Raw genomic sequence first — 11,587 nt, 5'->3', positions numbered from 1 at the left:
GAGACCTCATTGTGGTTTTGATTTGCATTTCTCTGATGATCAATGATGTTGAGTACCTTTTCATAAACTTGCTTGTCATTTGTCTTTTTTTTTTTTTTTTTTTTTTTTTTGAGACGGAGTTTCACTCATGTTACCCAGGCTGGAGTGCAATGTCACTATCTCGGCTCACCGCAACCTCCGCCTCCTGGGTTCAGGCAATTCTCCTGCCTCAGCCTCCTGAGTAGCTGGGATTACAGGCACGCACCACCATGCCCAGCTAATTTTTTGTATTTTTAGTAGAGACGAGGTTTCACCATGTTGACCAGGATGGTCTTGATCTCTTGACCTCGTGATCCACCCGCCTCGGCCTCCCAAAGTACTGGGATTACAGGCTTGAGCCACCGCACCCGGCCCTTTTTTTTTTCTTTATTGTACTTTAGAATCTGGGGTACATGTGCAGATCATGCAGGATTGTTGCATAGGTACACACCTGGCAAGGTGGTTTGCTGCCTCCATCCCCCCATCACCTACATCTGGCATTTCTCCTCATGTTATCCCTCCCCGACCTCTCCACCCCACTGCTGTCCCTTCCTTGGCTCCCCCATCAGACCCCAGTATGTGACACTTCCCTCCCTGTGTCCACGTGTTCTCATTGTTCATCACTCACCTATGAGTGAGAACATTCGGTGTGTGATTTTCTGTTCTTATGTTCGTTAGCTGCGAATTACAGTTTCCAGATTCATCCATGTCCCTACAAAGAAAATACAAACTCATCATTTTTTATGGCTGCATAGTATTCCATGGTGTATATGTGCCACATTTTCCTTGTTCAGTCTATCATCGGTGAGCATTTGGGTTGGTTCTGGGTCTTTGCTATTGTAAACAGTGCTGCTATGCACATACACGTGCATGTGTCTTTATAATAGAATGATATACAATCCTTTGGGTATATAACCAGTAATGGGATTGCTGGGTCAAATGGAATTTCTGTTTCTAGGTCCTTGAGGAAGTGCCACACTATCTCCCACAATGGTTGAACTAGTTTTTTGAGCTAGATTACACTCCCACCAACAGTGTAAAAATGTTCGTATTTCTCCACATCCTCTCTAGCATCTGTTGTCTCCAGATTTTTTAATGATCGCCATTCTAACTGGCGTGAGATGATATTTCAATGCAATTTTTATTTGCATTTCTCTAATAATCAGTGATGATGAGCGTTTTTTCATATTTTTGTTGGCCTCATATATGTCTTCTTTTGAAAAGTGTCTGTTCATATCCTTCACCCACTTTTGAATGGGCTTGTTTGTTTTTTCCTTGTAAACCTGTTTTAGTTCTTTGTAGATTCTGGATATTAGCCCTTTGTCAGATGGGTAGATTGCAAAAATTTTTTCCCATTCTGTTGGTTGCTGGATCACTCAAATCATTGTTTCTTTTGCTGTACAGAAGCTCTGGAGTTTAATTAGATCCCATTTGTCTATTTTAGCCTTTGTTCCAATGTTTTTGGTGTTTTAATCATGAAGTCCTTGCCTATGCCTATGCCCTGAATGGTTTTGCCTAGGTTTTCTTCTAGGGTTTTTTATGGTGTTAGGTCTTACGTTTAAGTCTTTAATCTATCTGGAGTTAATTTTAGTGTAAGGTGTCAGGAAGGGGTCCAATTTCTGCTTTCTGCACACTGCTTGCCAGTTTCCCAACACCATTGATTAAACAGGGAATCCTTTCTCCATTGATTGTTTTTGTCAGGTTTGACAAAGATCAGATGGTTGTACATGTGATGGTGATGAAATCTCTCAGCAATTGCTTGCCCATAAAGAATTTTCTTTCTCCTTCACTTATGAAGCTTAGTTTGGCTAGATATGAAATTCTAGGTTGAAAGTTCTATTCTTTAAGGATGTTTAATATTGGACCCCACTCTCCTCTGGCTTGTAGGGTTTCTGCCAAGAGTTCCTCTGTGAGTCTGTTGGGCTTTCCTTTGTGGGTATCTGGACCTTTCTCTCTGGCTGCCCTTAGCATTTTTTCCTTCATTTCAACCCTGGTGAATCTGATGATGATGTGCCTTAGGGTTGCTCTTCTTGAGGAATATCTTTGTGGTGTTCTCTGTATTTCCTGGACTAGAATGGTGTCCTGGCTTGCTAGGTTGGAGAAGTTCTCCTGGATAATATCCTGAAGAGTGTTTTCCAGCTTGGATTCATTACTTCCGTCACATTCAGGTACACCTATCAAACATAGATTAGGTCTTTTCACATAATGCCATATTTCTTGGAGGCTTTGTTCATTTCTTTTCACTCTTTTTTCTCTATTCTTGCCTTCTTCTTCTATTTCATTGAGTTGATCTTCAACCTCTGATATCCTTTCTTCTGCTTGGTCGATTCAGCTATTGAAACTTGTGTATGCTTTACGAAGTTCTCGTGCTGTGTTTTTCAGCTCCATCAAGTCATTTATATTCTTCTCTAAACTGTTTATTCTAGTTAGTGTCTCACCTAACCTTTTTTCTGTATTCTTAGTTTCTTTGCATTGGATTAGCACATGTTCTTTTTGCTCTGAGAAATTTGTTATTATCCACCTTCTGAAGCCTGTTTCTGTCAATTCATAGATTCATTATCCATCCATCTTTGATCCCTAGCTGGTGAGGAGCTGTGATCCCTTGGAGGAGGAGAGGCATTCTGGTTTTCGGTGTTTTCATTCTTTTTCCACTGGTTTCTTCCCATCTTAGTGGCTTTACCTACCTGTGGTCTTTGTAATTGGTGACTTTACGATGGGGTCTCTGAGTGGACATCTTTTTTGTTGACGATGAAGTTATTTCTTTCTCTTTCTTAGTTTTCCTTCTAACAGTCAGGTCCCTCTGCTGCAGGACTCCTGGAGGTCCACTCCAGACCCAGCTTGCCTTGGGATCACCCACAGGGGCTGCAGAACAGTAAGGGTTGCTGCCAGTTTCTTCTTCTGTTATCTTCATCCCAGAAGGGTACCTACCAGATGTCGGCCTGAGCTCTCCTTTATGAGATATCTCTTTGGGTATACTGGGTTTGGGGGGCTGCTTGAGGAGACGGCCTGTTCCATATAGGAAGCTGGAAGCTCCATTATTCCATGCAGAGATGCTGGGCAGGTAGTTTTGAGTTTGCTGCAGCAGAACTCATAACTGCCTGTTTTTGCAGGTGCTCTGTCCTCGGAAGGTCAGCTTTATTTATAAGTTCCTGTTGTGCTGCTGCCTTTTTTCATAGATGCCCTGCCCCTCATGGAGTAGTCTAGTCACAGTTTGCCAGCAGAGGTGTTGCTGAACTGCCACAGGCTCTTCCCAGCTGCTGTGTGAACTGCCTCGGTAGCGGCGGACTGCCTCTGTAGTGGTGGTCACCCTTCCCCCCACTGAGTTGGACCATCCTGGGTCAAGCTGCGCTTGCTGAGAAACTCAATCCAGAGCGTTTCAGATTGCTTGTTTTGTGGGGCTGGTACCTGCCGAGCCAGATCTCCTGGCTCCCTGTCTCTTTCAGTTGAATGGGTGGCTCTGTCTCCCACACGTTCCAGGCACCAGTTGAAATGGCTGCCCAGATTTGTGTGAGTTTCTGTGCACCAACCCAGCACTGGCTGAAACTGCAGTGCGGAAAACTCATGGCACTTTTCGTCCCGGGCATCTCCTGTTCTGTGGGCAGTGAAAATTTGTTTGGAAATGTGGTGGGCACTCACCCTCTGCGTTGTTCTTGCTGGGAACTGCATTCCAGAGCTGGTCCTATTTGGGTATCTTGGATCCTCCCCTCACCATTTGTATTCTTTTAAGAAATGTCTATGCAGATCCTTTGCCCATTTTTAAATCTGATTTTTAGATCTTTTACATATTCTGGTTATTAGTCCATTATCAGATAGATGGCTTGCAAATTTCCTCTCCCATTCTGTGGGTTAGCTCTTCAATTTGTTGGTTATTTCCTTTGCTATCCAGAAGCGCACACAAAAATTTAAAATTTCACATATGTAAAGCTAGTTAAAGGATATAAGAGCAGAGAAGACTCTATTTAAAATAGGAAAGGATAACAAAGTTGTTTCAGCATAAATATACAAAAGCACAAGCAGATGGGGAAGGTCTCCTGGGATTATCAAAATTTAATCAGTTTGAGCCATCAGCCTATTTTACGCCTCCTCCTCTGCAGCCTGTTCTTCCCCATACCTGATAGCAAATGTGGTCACTTTGTTGGCTGGAACCAGCTCTTGAAAGGCCTAGCAACTTAAAGATGAGCCTGAGTAAACTTCCCTCATTACCATGCTAAAGTTTCTACCTGGGAAGAGATATGGCTTCAGTAGCACAACATATGACCTATGTGCTGGCATGATAACTCACTGCATCTGCACAACTGGGACCCCTCCTCTATATTCGATGATGCACCCTCTCCCCATCCATTACCCCATGATACCCTCTTGTCACTTTCCTTCATAAAGACAGTGCTTTGGTGAATACTCCCAGTGTCCTCCTTACTTGGGCCAAGTAATAGAACTCTTACTGGTCGACACCTGTTCTCATGAAGAGCCATTTGTTATTTACCAGGTAAACAAACCCTGGCTTTTTTCAGGTAACAAAAATAGACTTGAACAAAGAAAAAAGTATGCCATATATTTTAGTACACAACTTCATTTTAAAGCGATTCCATTTTCCTAATTTATTTCAAGGTGTTATTGCTACTACATTTTTTAAATTGCTTTTTTTTCTGTAACTAAAGTGGTTGATTATATAGTTTACAAGAAGAAATAAGCATAAATAACTAGCTATTAAATTCTGGTAATGACAAAATCAATGTGGCAGAAGTGTGGGGGGTGTTTCTGGGGGGGAGGTACTCACCTTTACATGCTATAACATTTTATAATATCACTATAATTAAAACATTGTGGTATTGGAGTATGAATGCCACTTATCAGACCAATATTTATAAGAACCAAATAGAAAATTCCAGAAAGAGACCCAGGTATATGTGAAAATTGATGTGTGATCAAGAAGATATCTTAAATCAGTAGAAAACAATTAAGAAAAGATATCTTAATTCAATAGAAATCAGTAGTATAATTTTGGGAAAGATTCAACCAATTCTTCACATCAGGGACCAGGATAATTTCTAAGGATCAGAGCCCTCGGTATAAACAAGAAAATTGTATACACATATGGATAATTTTCTTTAAAATCGGAAGTAACAAAAACTTTTCTGCATGTAACTCAAAATATCCAGTATTAATACCCTTATATAAGAAATCCTCCTAACAATTGAGAAAAGCCTATGCACAATTAAAAGCTAGATAAAAGGAAAAAAAATGTAAATTGCCCTTAAATACAAATAAAGATGCTTAAATTCACATATAATGAGAGAAACACAAATTGATACTCTCCTGTGATACAATTTCTAACCTATCAGATTAATAAAAATCCAAGTTTTATCATATGGTCTATTATAAGACTGAGTAAACAGACACTCATACATTTCTACAGCTACGGAGTAGAATATGACAATAGTAAAAATTCGCATGCACTTACTCTTTGACCTAGCAGTTACACTTCTAAAAAATCACCACCAAAGAAGTTTGGCAAAGATATGAAGTAACCTGTGTATAGGTCATTATCTTCTCATAATCCCGGAGAGAATCCTGTTTTCTAACAGATAGAATTCTTAGATCGTTTCTGAGAGTTTATCTTAACTGTATTACCTCAACTTGGTACCTGAGGTCCTTAAACAGTTTCAAAAACTTATCAGCTGAAATTAGCCCAGATAATAATACAGGGTGCAGGTTTAGACTGCTGTGTATGGTTCTAGATATATACCTGTAATAATACCTGCAGGAGTTTTTAAACTTGGTTCTTTATGAAAACAAACAAAAAATGATTCATTAGAAATGGCAGACAATTCACAATGAAGATAAAATAAACTTACCTTCATGAACGTGCAAAAATCATAAATGTTCAATGTTTGTTCTCACATTAATTTTAATTTTCTTATCTTTAAGGAAGTGACAGAAAACTGTAGCTATGGCTAACAGAGTTAGCTAACTGCTTCTGTGTGTTCTATAATTTCCATTTTTTTAAATTTTAGTATCTGCTGATTCACTTCTTTGTGTACTATGTTGTCCTCATACTAGAGTGTTTGTTACTTGGACACTAATTCTTTGTGTTAGAGCCCTTATGACTATTTCAAACAGCCTCTATATGTGAATGTTCAAAGTTCACTTAAAAATAGAGTATTCTTATAAAGATTTGCCATCTCTAATGTTCTGCAAAGTGCTTACTGCTAATAGTTAGCATGACAGGTTGCTAAATTATGTTTCCAGTAATGTGCCAGGACACAATAGATTAGAAATTCCTAAGTAAGGTGCTCAAGCAGAGTGAGCTAAGAAATCCAGAGAAATGGTTTCATATCTCTTGTAACTATCAGCCACTTTCAGAGGATAAAATATTTGGATAGTGGCTATGGAAGGAAAATATTTGAGAAGAGATTTATCTGTTGTAAGGTTGTTGGACTTAGCAAATAAAAATACAGGATGTCTGGTTGAAACCTCCTTTGCAAAAAATATGAGAGTGAGAGAAGTCTAGCACGGCTGACTCAACTTTTCCTCTAGCCTCACAGTCTGGCTGTCCTTGCTCATTCCTGGGTGTAGGCTAAGCTAAGTATAGGAGGAATTTAGTTTATAATTTAACTTTGAAGCAAGTATAATAATAGTTCCTCCCTAAAACTGACCCCCTCCTTGTTCTGAGAATGAAATTGCCTTTGTAAGACTAAAGGCCACAAGACTAGGATTATGGGAGAGGCCTGAATTGTGCTAAGATGTAGGCATAGCTATATGATTACCAGCCACTCTTTCCTAGCTTGCTTTTCTATAATCCCCTACTTCTCAGGAGTCATGTGGCCTGAGGTCACAGCATTTGTGTCTTTGCCAATTGCTCCTATATATAACACCACTTATCTATAGGAGGTTTACCATCTTGGATGGAACCTAAGATTAGTCCTGTGAGACGTTTTTCAGATTTCTGCATTCAGGCAACTGACTGACTCCACTTGGACCTGTGACTCTAGACTCAGCTGATCTTGGGCCCCCACTCAGAGGCTGACTAATCACGAGGACCATTTTTTACAACCCTATGATTTCATCCCCAAATGTTCAGCAGCACCCATTCCCTAGCCCCCTCTTCCCCAAATTATCATTAAAACCCTAGCCTCTGAGTTCTCAGGGAGGCTAATTTGAATAATAAATAAATCTACTTGCCTAACCCTGTATTAATTAAACACTTCCTCTACTGCCATATTGCCATGTTTCAGTGTATTGGTTTTATCCATTCATCAGGCAAGAAGAATCTGTTGGGTGATTACCTAGTTACATTTGAATTTCAGATTATGGTAGAGAGAGAAGTATATTTAGTGTTTGTCCCTGGTTTCTGGCACAGAGTTCTTAAAACTCTTGAATTTTCCTGAGTGATTGGAATGTTTTTTGTTATTCCAATAAAGTCCCTTCTGATCACATCTTGAGTTTGTCTAAAGAAGTAATGAAGGTGGGGTCTCCAGTTAGTCTCAAGATGGGGCTGGTCACTAGGAAGATCAAGTGATTAGAAGATTGAAACTTTGAATCCCACCCCTGGACCTCCTGGAAGTGGTAGGAGAAGGATGATTAAATGCTACAAAAACTTTTGAGTTGATATTAGCCTTGGGGTTGGTGGACACATCCAGATGCTCTGAGGATTGCAAACCCAGAAAGTATGGAAGCTCTCTGTACTTCCAAGCTCACTCAGTACCTTGCCCCATGCCTCTCTTTCATTTCAAGGTTCCAGAGATGTATCCTTTATAAAAGCTAGTAAAAGTAAGAATTAAGTTTAGCCTAAAACTGATTCCTTGCATATTTTAAGTTTGACCCAAAGTTTTCACCATGTGCCGTGAACTGTAACTTAACTGATACGTAAACATTCTGTAACCTACTCCTGTGACAATCAATGAGCTTCAGTCAGTCAAGAGTGGCTGACTGTTCAAACTAGGCTCGAATAAAGCATATACCAAGCTGTAACCAATCTAGCTGTTTCTGTATCTCACTTTTGTTTTCTGTATGTCACTTTATTTTTTCTGTCCGTCACTTTATTTTTTCTGTCCATAAGTCCTCTCCTATCATGCAACAGCAGCAGTCTCTTTGAACCTATTCGGGGTCAAAGGCTGCTTGATTTGCAAATTGTTCTTTGCTCAGTTAAACACTGTTAAATTTAATTTGTCTAAGGCTTTTCTTTAACATAAGTCAACTGTTTTCCTGAGTTCTTTCTTACAAATTGTTGAACCTGAGGAGGTAGCCATAGGAACCTCCTATTTATAGTCATTCAGTCAAAATACAGAAAACCTGGGACTTGCAGCTAATATCTGAAGTGGGGGGCAGTCTTGTCAGCCTGAGACCTTATGCTGATGATATAGGAGTTAAAGAGAAATTATTAGGCAGCAAGTGAGGAAGTTCTTGGCAAGGTTTTCCTTTTAATAGAAAGCAGCCCCCAAATTATTTTCTTATCTAATAAAGGGCAGCCTGTAAAATTGAGCTGCAGACAGATAAGTAAGCTGGAAGCTTGCACAGGTGAATGCTGCAGTTGTGACAATAGGAAAAGACTACCTGGGAGTAGGCATGTTCAAAATGGCGGCTCCATCTTTCTTTCTCTTCGCCAAGTTACCTATATAGTAAGGAGTAGACAAGATGGCCCATTCTTTGGGCCCTTTGTAAATCAGACACTGCCTATAAATCTAATACAGTCCACTGCTCACTGGATTTTCCTTTGGGAAACCCCTCTCTCACAAGGGAGATAGCTGTTCTCTTTTGTCTCTCTCTCTCTTTTTTTTTTTTTTCCTATTAAGCCTCCACTCCTAAACGCACTCCTTGTGTGTGTCTATGTCCTTAATCTCGATGTGAGATGACAAACACTGGGTATTTACCCTAGACAATGATGCCACTTCACTATGGGGTCTGCACTAACTTTACAGTCAGAGTTGAATTATGCCACACTTTGTTGGTATCTGGAGGGCTGGAGAATTAGTTGATGTCAGATAAAACACCCCACAGTTAAACAACAAATAATTTTTTGGTATAATTATGTTCCAAATACTGCACAGGCATACTTAGGTTTAAAAAAATCATTTGTTTACCTGAAATTCGAATGTAACTGGATATCCTGAAGTTAATTTGGCAATCTTCCTTGGGATAGAGCATGCCCTGTGCTTTAAGTTCTGCCACCTACCCACCCAAGGAAGTGGGAGGCTGCCTGCTTGATTTCAAATTTAAAAAAGGTTCTCCCATAGGCAAATGGAGAACTTGTTAGGTGGATGGCAGGCACAATGGACTGTTCTGATATCTGCTCACAAAATCTAGAGTGCAAGAAAGGTCAGCAAGCTGCTTTAGACGCAAATATGTTATTGTTTTGAAATCTGTCTCCACTCTCAGGACTTACCAAAGTAGAGGATGGTGAGTCTATAAACCTGATTCAGACCAAATAAAAGAAACAAGCAAGACCAGAGCCATTTTGATTTTTATCCAAGAGGGTCATATGGGAGGCCAATGCGACTCCAATTAGTGAGTCTTAGGGGAACAGATCACCTGAAAATCTGCACTAAAGAGGAGCAAGACCAGAGTGAGAGAGCGTGTTGCCCAGGGCCTGAAAGTCTCAGTCAGAGGGGATAGCACAGGCACCTCCAAGAAATTGAGAGGAATGCTCATAAGACAAGGAGGCATTTTCAAGCATCCACCTGGCTCAGACTGTGAAGGTAAGATATAGTACATTACTCAAATTAAAAAGTATGTTTCTTTTTGTCTTCTTCCCTATCTCCTTCTTGGTGCTTCAACCTCTGAAAGCTCCACAGGAGCAGCTGAAGTATAAGGTAAATGAGAAAAAAGGAATCTTCTACACAGTTTTTCCCATTGACAAGAGTCATAGATGAGGAGGTGAGGCAGGCTTGTGGTGAAGTCTTATTTTGAATGAAGATCAAGCTGTTATTAGAATGATAATTTTATTCTATATATGCCATTATATGATATATAGTCTACAGTAGCATGAATGTATATTGTATAATAAAAATTGTTAATATACTGGACTGGACATTTTAAATTCCTGAATTAAGACCAAGTCTGAAATACTCCTATCATGAAAGAGTGATCAGAAAAGGAATAGGCTTTCGGAGTTTTCCAGTTGCAGGGGATAAATCTTGCCCAACTGCATAAATTCTGTGGAAGTCAACGTAAAATGTTTTGATAACACACTGAGTTGTATTTGTCCAAAGTACTAGTTATTAGTGCTAACTGCCCTTAATCTATAAATTTCTTCATGCTGCAGCTCTGTTCTCTCACCAGAGTGCTCTGTTTTGCATTCTCTGTTGTGCAGAGATGGAGTGAAGAGAATATAAATTCTGCTCTCTTTTTTTTCTTTTGAGATGGAGTTTTGCTCTTATTGCTCAGGCTGAGTGCAGTGGCGCGATCTCAGCTCACTGCACCCTCCGCCTACTGGGTTCAAATGTTTCTCATACTTCAGCCTCCATAGCAGCTGAGATTACAGGCATGCACCACCACATCCAGCTAATTTTATATTTTTAATAGAGACAGGGTTTCTCCATGTTGGTCAGGCTGGTCTCAAACTTTTGATCTCAGATGATCTGCCCTCCTGGGCCTCCCAAAGTGCTGGGATTACAGGGGTGAGCCACTGCATCTGTCCAATTCTGCTTTTTTTTTTTTTTTTTTTTTTTTTTTTAATGGGAGATTATAGAAACTTCCTGATTTGGGTCCACACCAAAAACCATTTTTTTTCACCTATCTACTTAATATATGTTTTCTTTCTATGGGCAACAGGATTGAATTTTACAGATTAGCCTAACCTGTTACAAATAAATATTATTTAAAAAAAAAGAAAACTCTTCTGGGGAAATGTCACTAAATTTATAAAGACAAAAATAATCTTTTCTTGCAAAGTAATTTAAGTATTAAGCAAAATATAAAACCTTTTAAAAATTGAGGTACTCTTCAAGGGCCTTTCATGTGTTAGTGGACTTTGTGAATCAAATTCCCAAAGGGAATATTTGGAATGAAGCATTTTCTTAATATTTTTGACCCAGAACTCTATTTTTGGCACATGAATCCTGGAACATTCCAGAACTAATGTTCCAAAAAAGAATTTTTTTTGAAAATCCTAGCTTAGTATTTCAAATCTACCAACTGCTACTTATACTTACGGCTTCTTATTCTTGTGAGCTAAGTAGACATGAGATAATGGCCAGTTTTTTCAAAGTGTGGACTTTTTACCATCTTATCAGAATCATATCAGAATATTTGTTAAAAATGCAGATTTTTAAATTAAATAGTTAAATTATTGGGCTCCGATTCAGGTCTGCTAAACTGGAATTTCTGAGAACTCAAATGGGAGGTAGGACTTGGAATCAGAATTTTAATATTGTCTAATGTTGAAGTCTTATTTACGTGAAACTCAAGAATTCAAGTGAGGAATTTTATGTCTTGCTGCCCTTTTAGACTCTGATGCTAAAATCATTCTCAGAAGTTTATAGTTTTCTTGTAGTCTCTATTTTCTTTCCAAGCAGTGCACTAAAAGAGTAGAAAGTTACTTAGACTCTTTCTAATTGGAGAGGAAAAACAA

Source organism: Sapajus apella, unplaced genomic scaffold (assembly GCF_009761245.1).
Source record: "Sapajus apella isolate SASKATOON/1434 unplaced genomic scaffold, GSC_monkey_1.0 scaffold18, whole genome shotgun sequence".
NCBI lineage: Eukaryota > Metazoa > Chordata > Mammalia > Primates > Cebidae > Sapajus > Sapajus apella.
The sequence above is the reverse complement of the archived record's forward strand: the minus strand, read 5'-3'. Positions refer to the sequence as shown.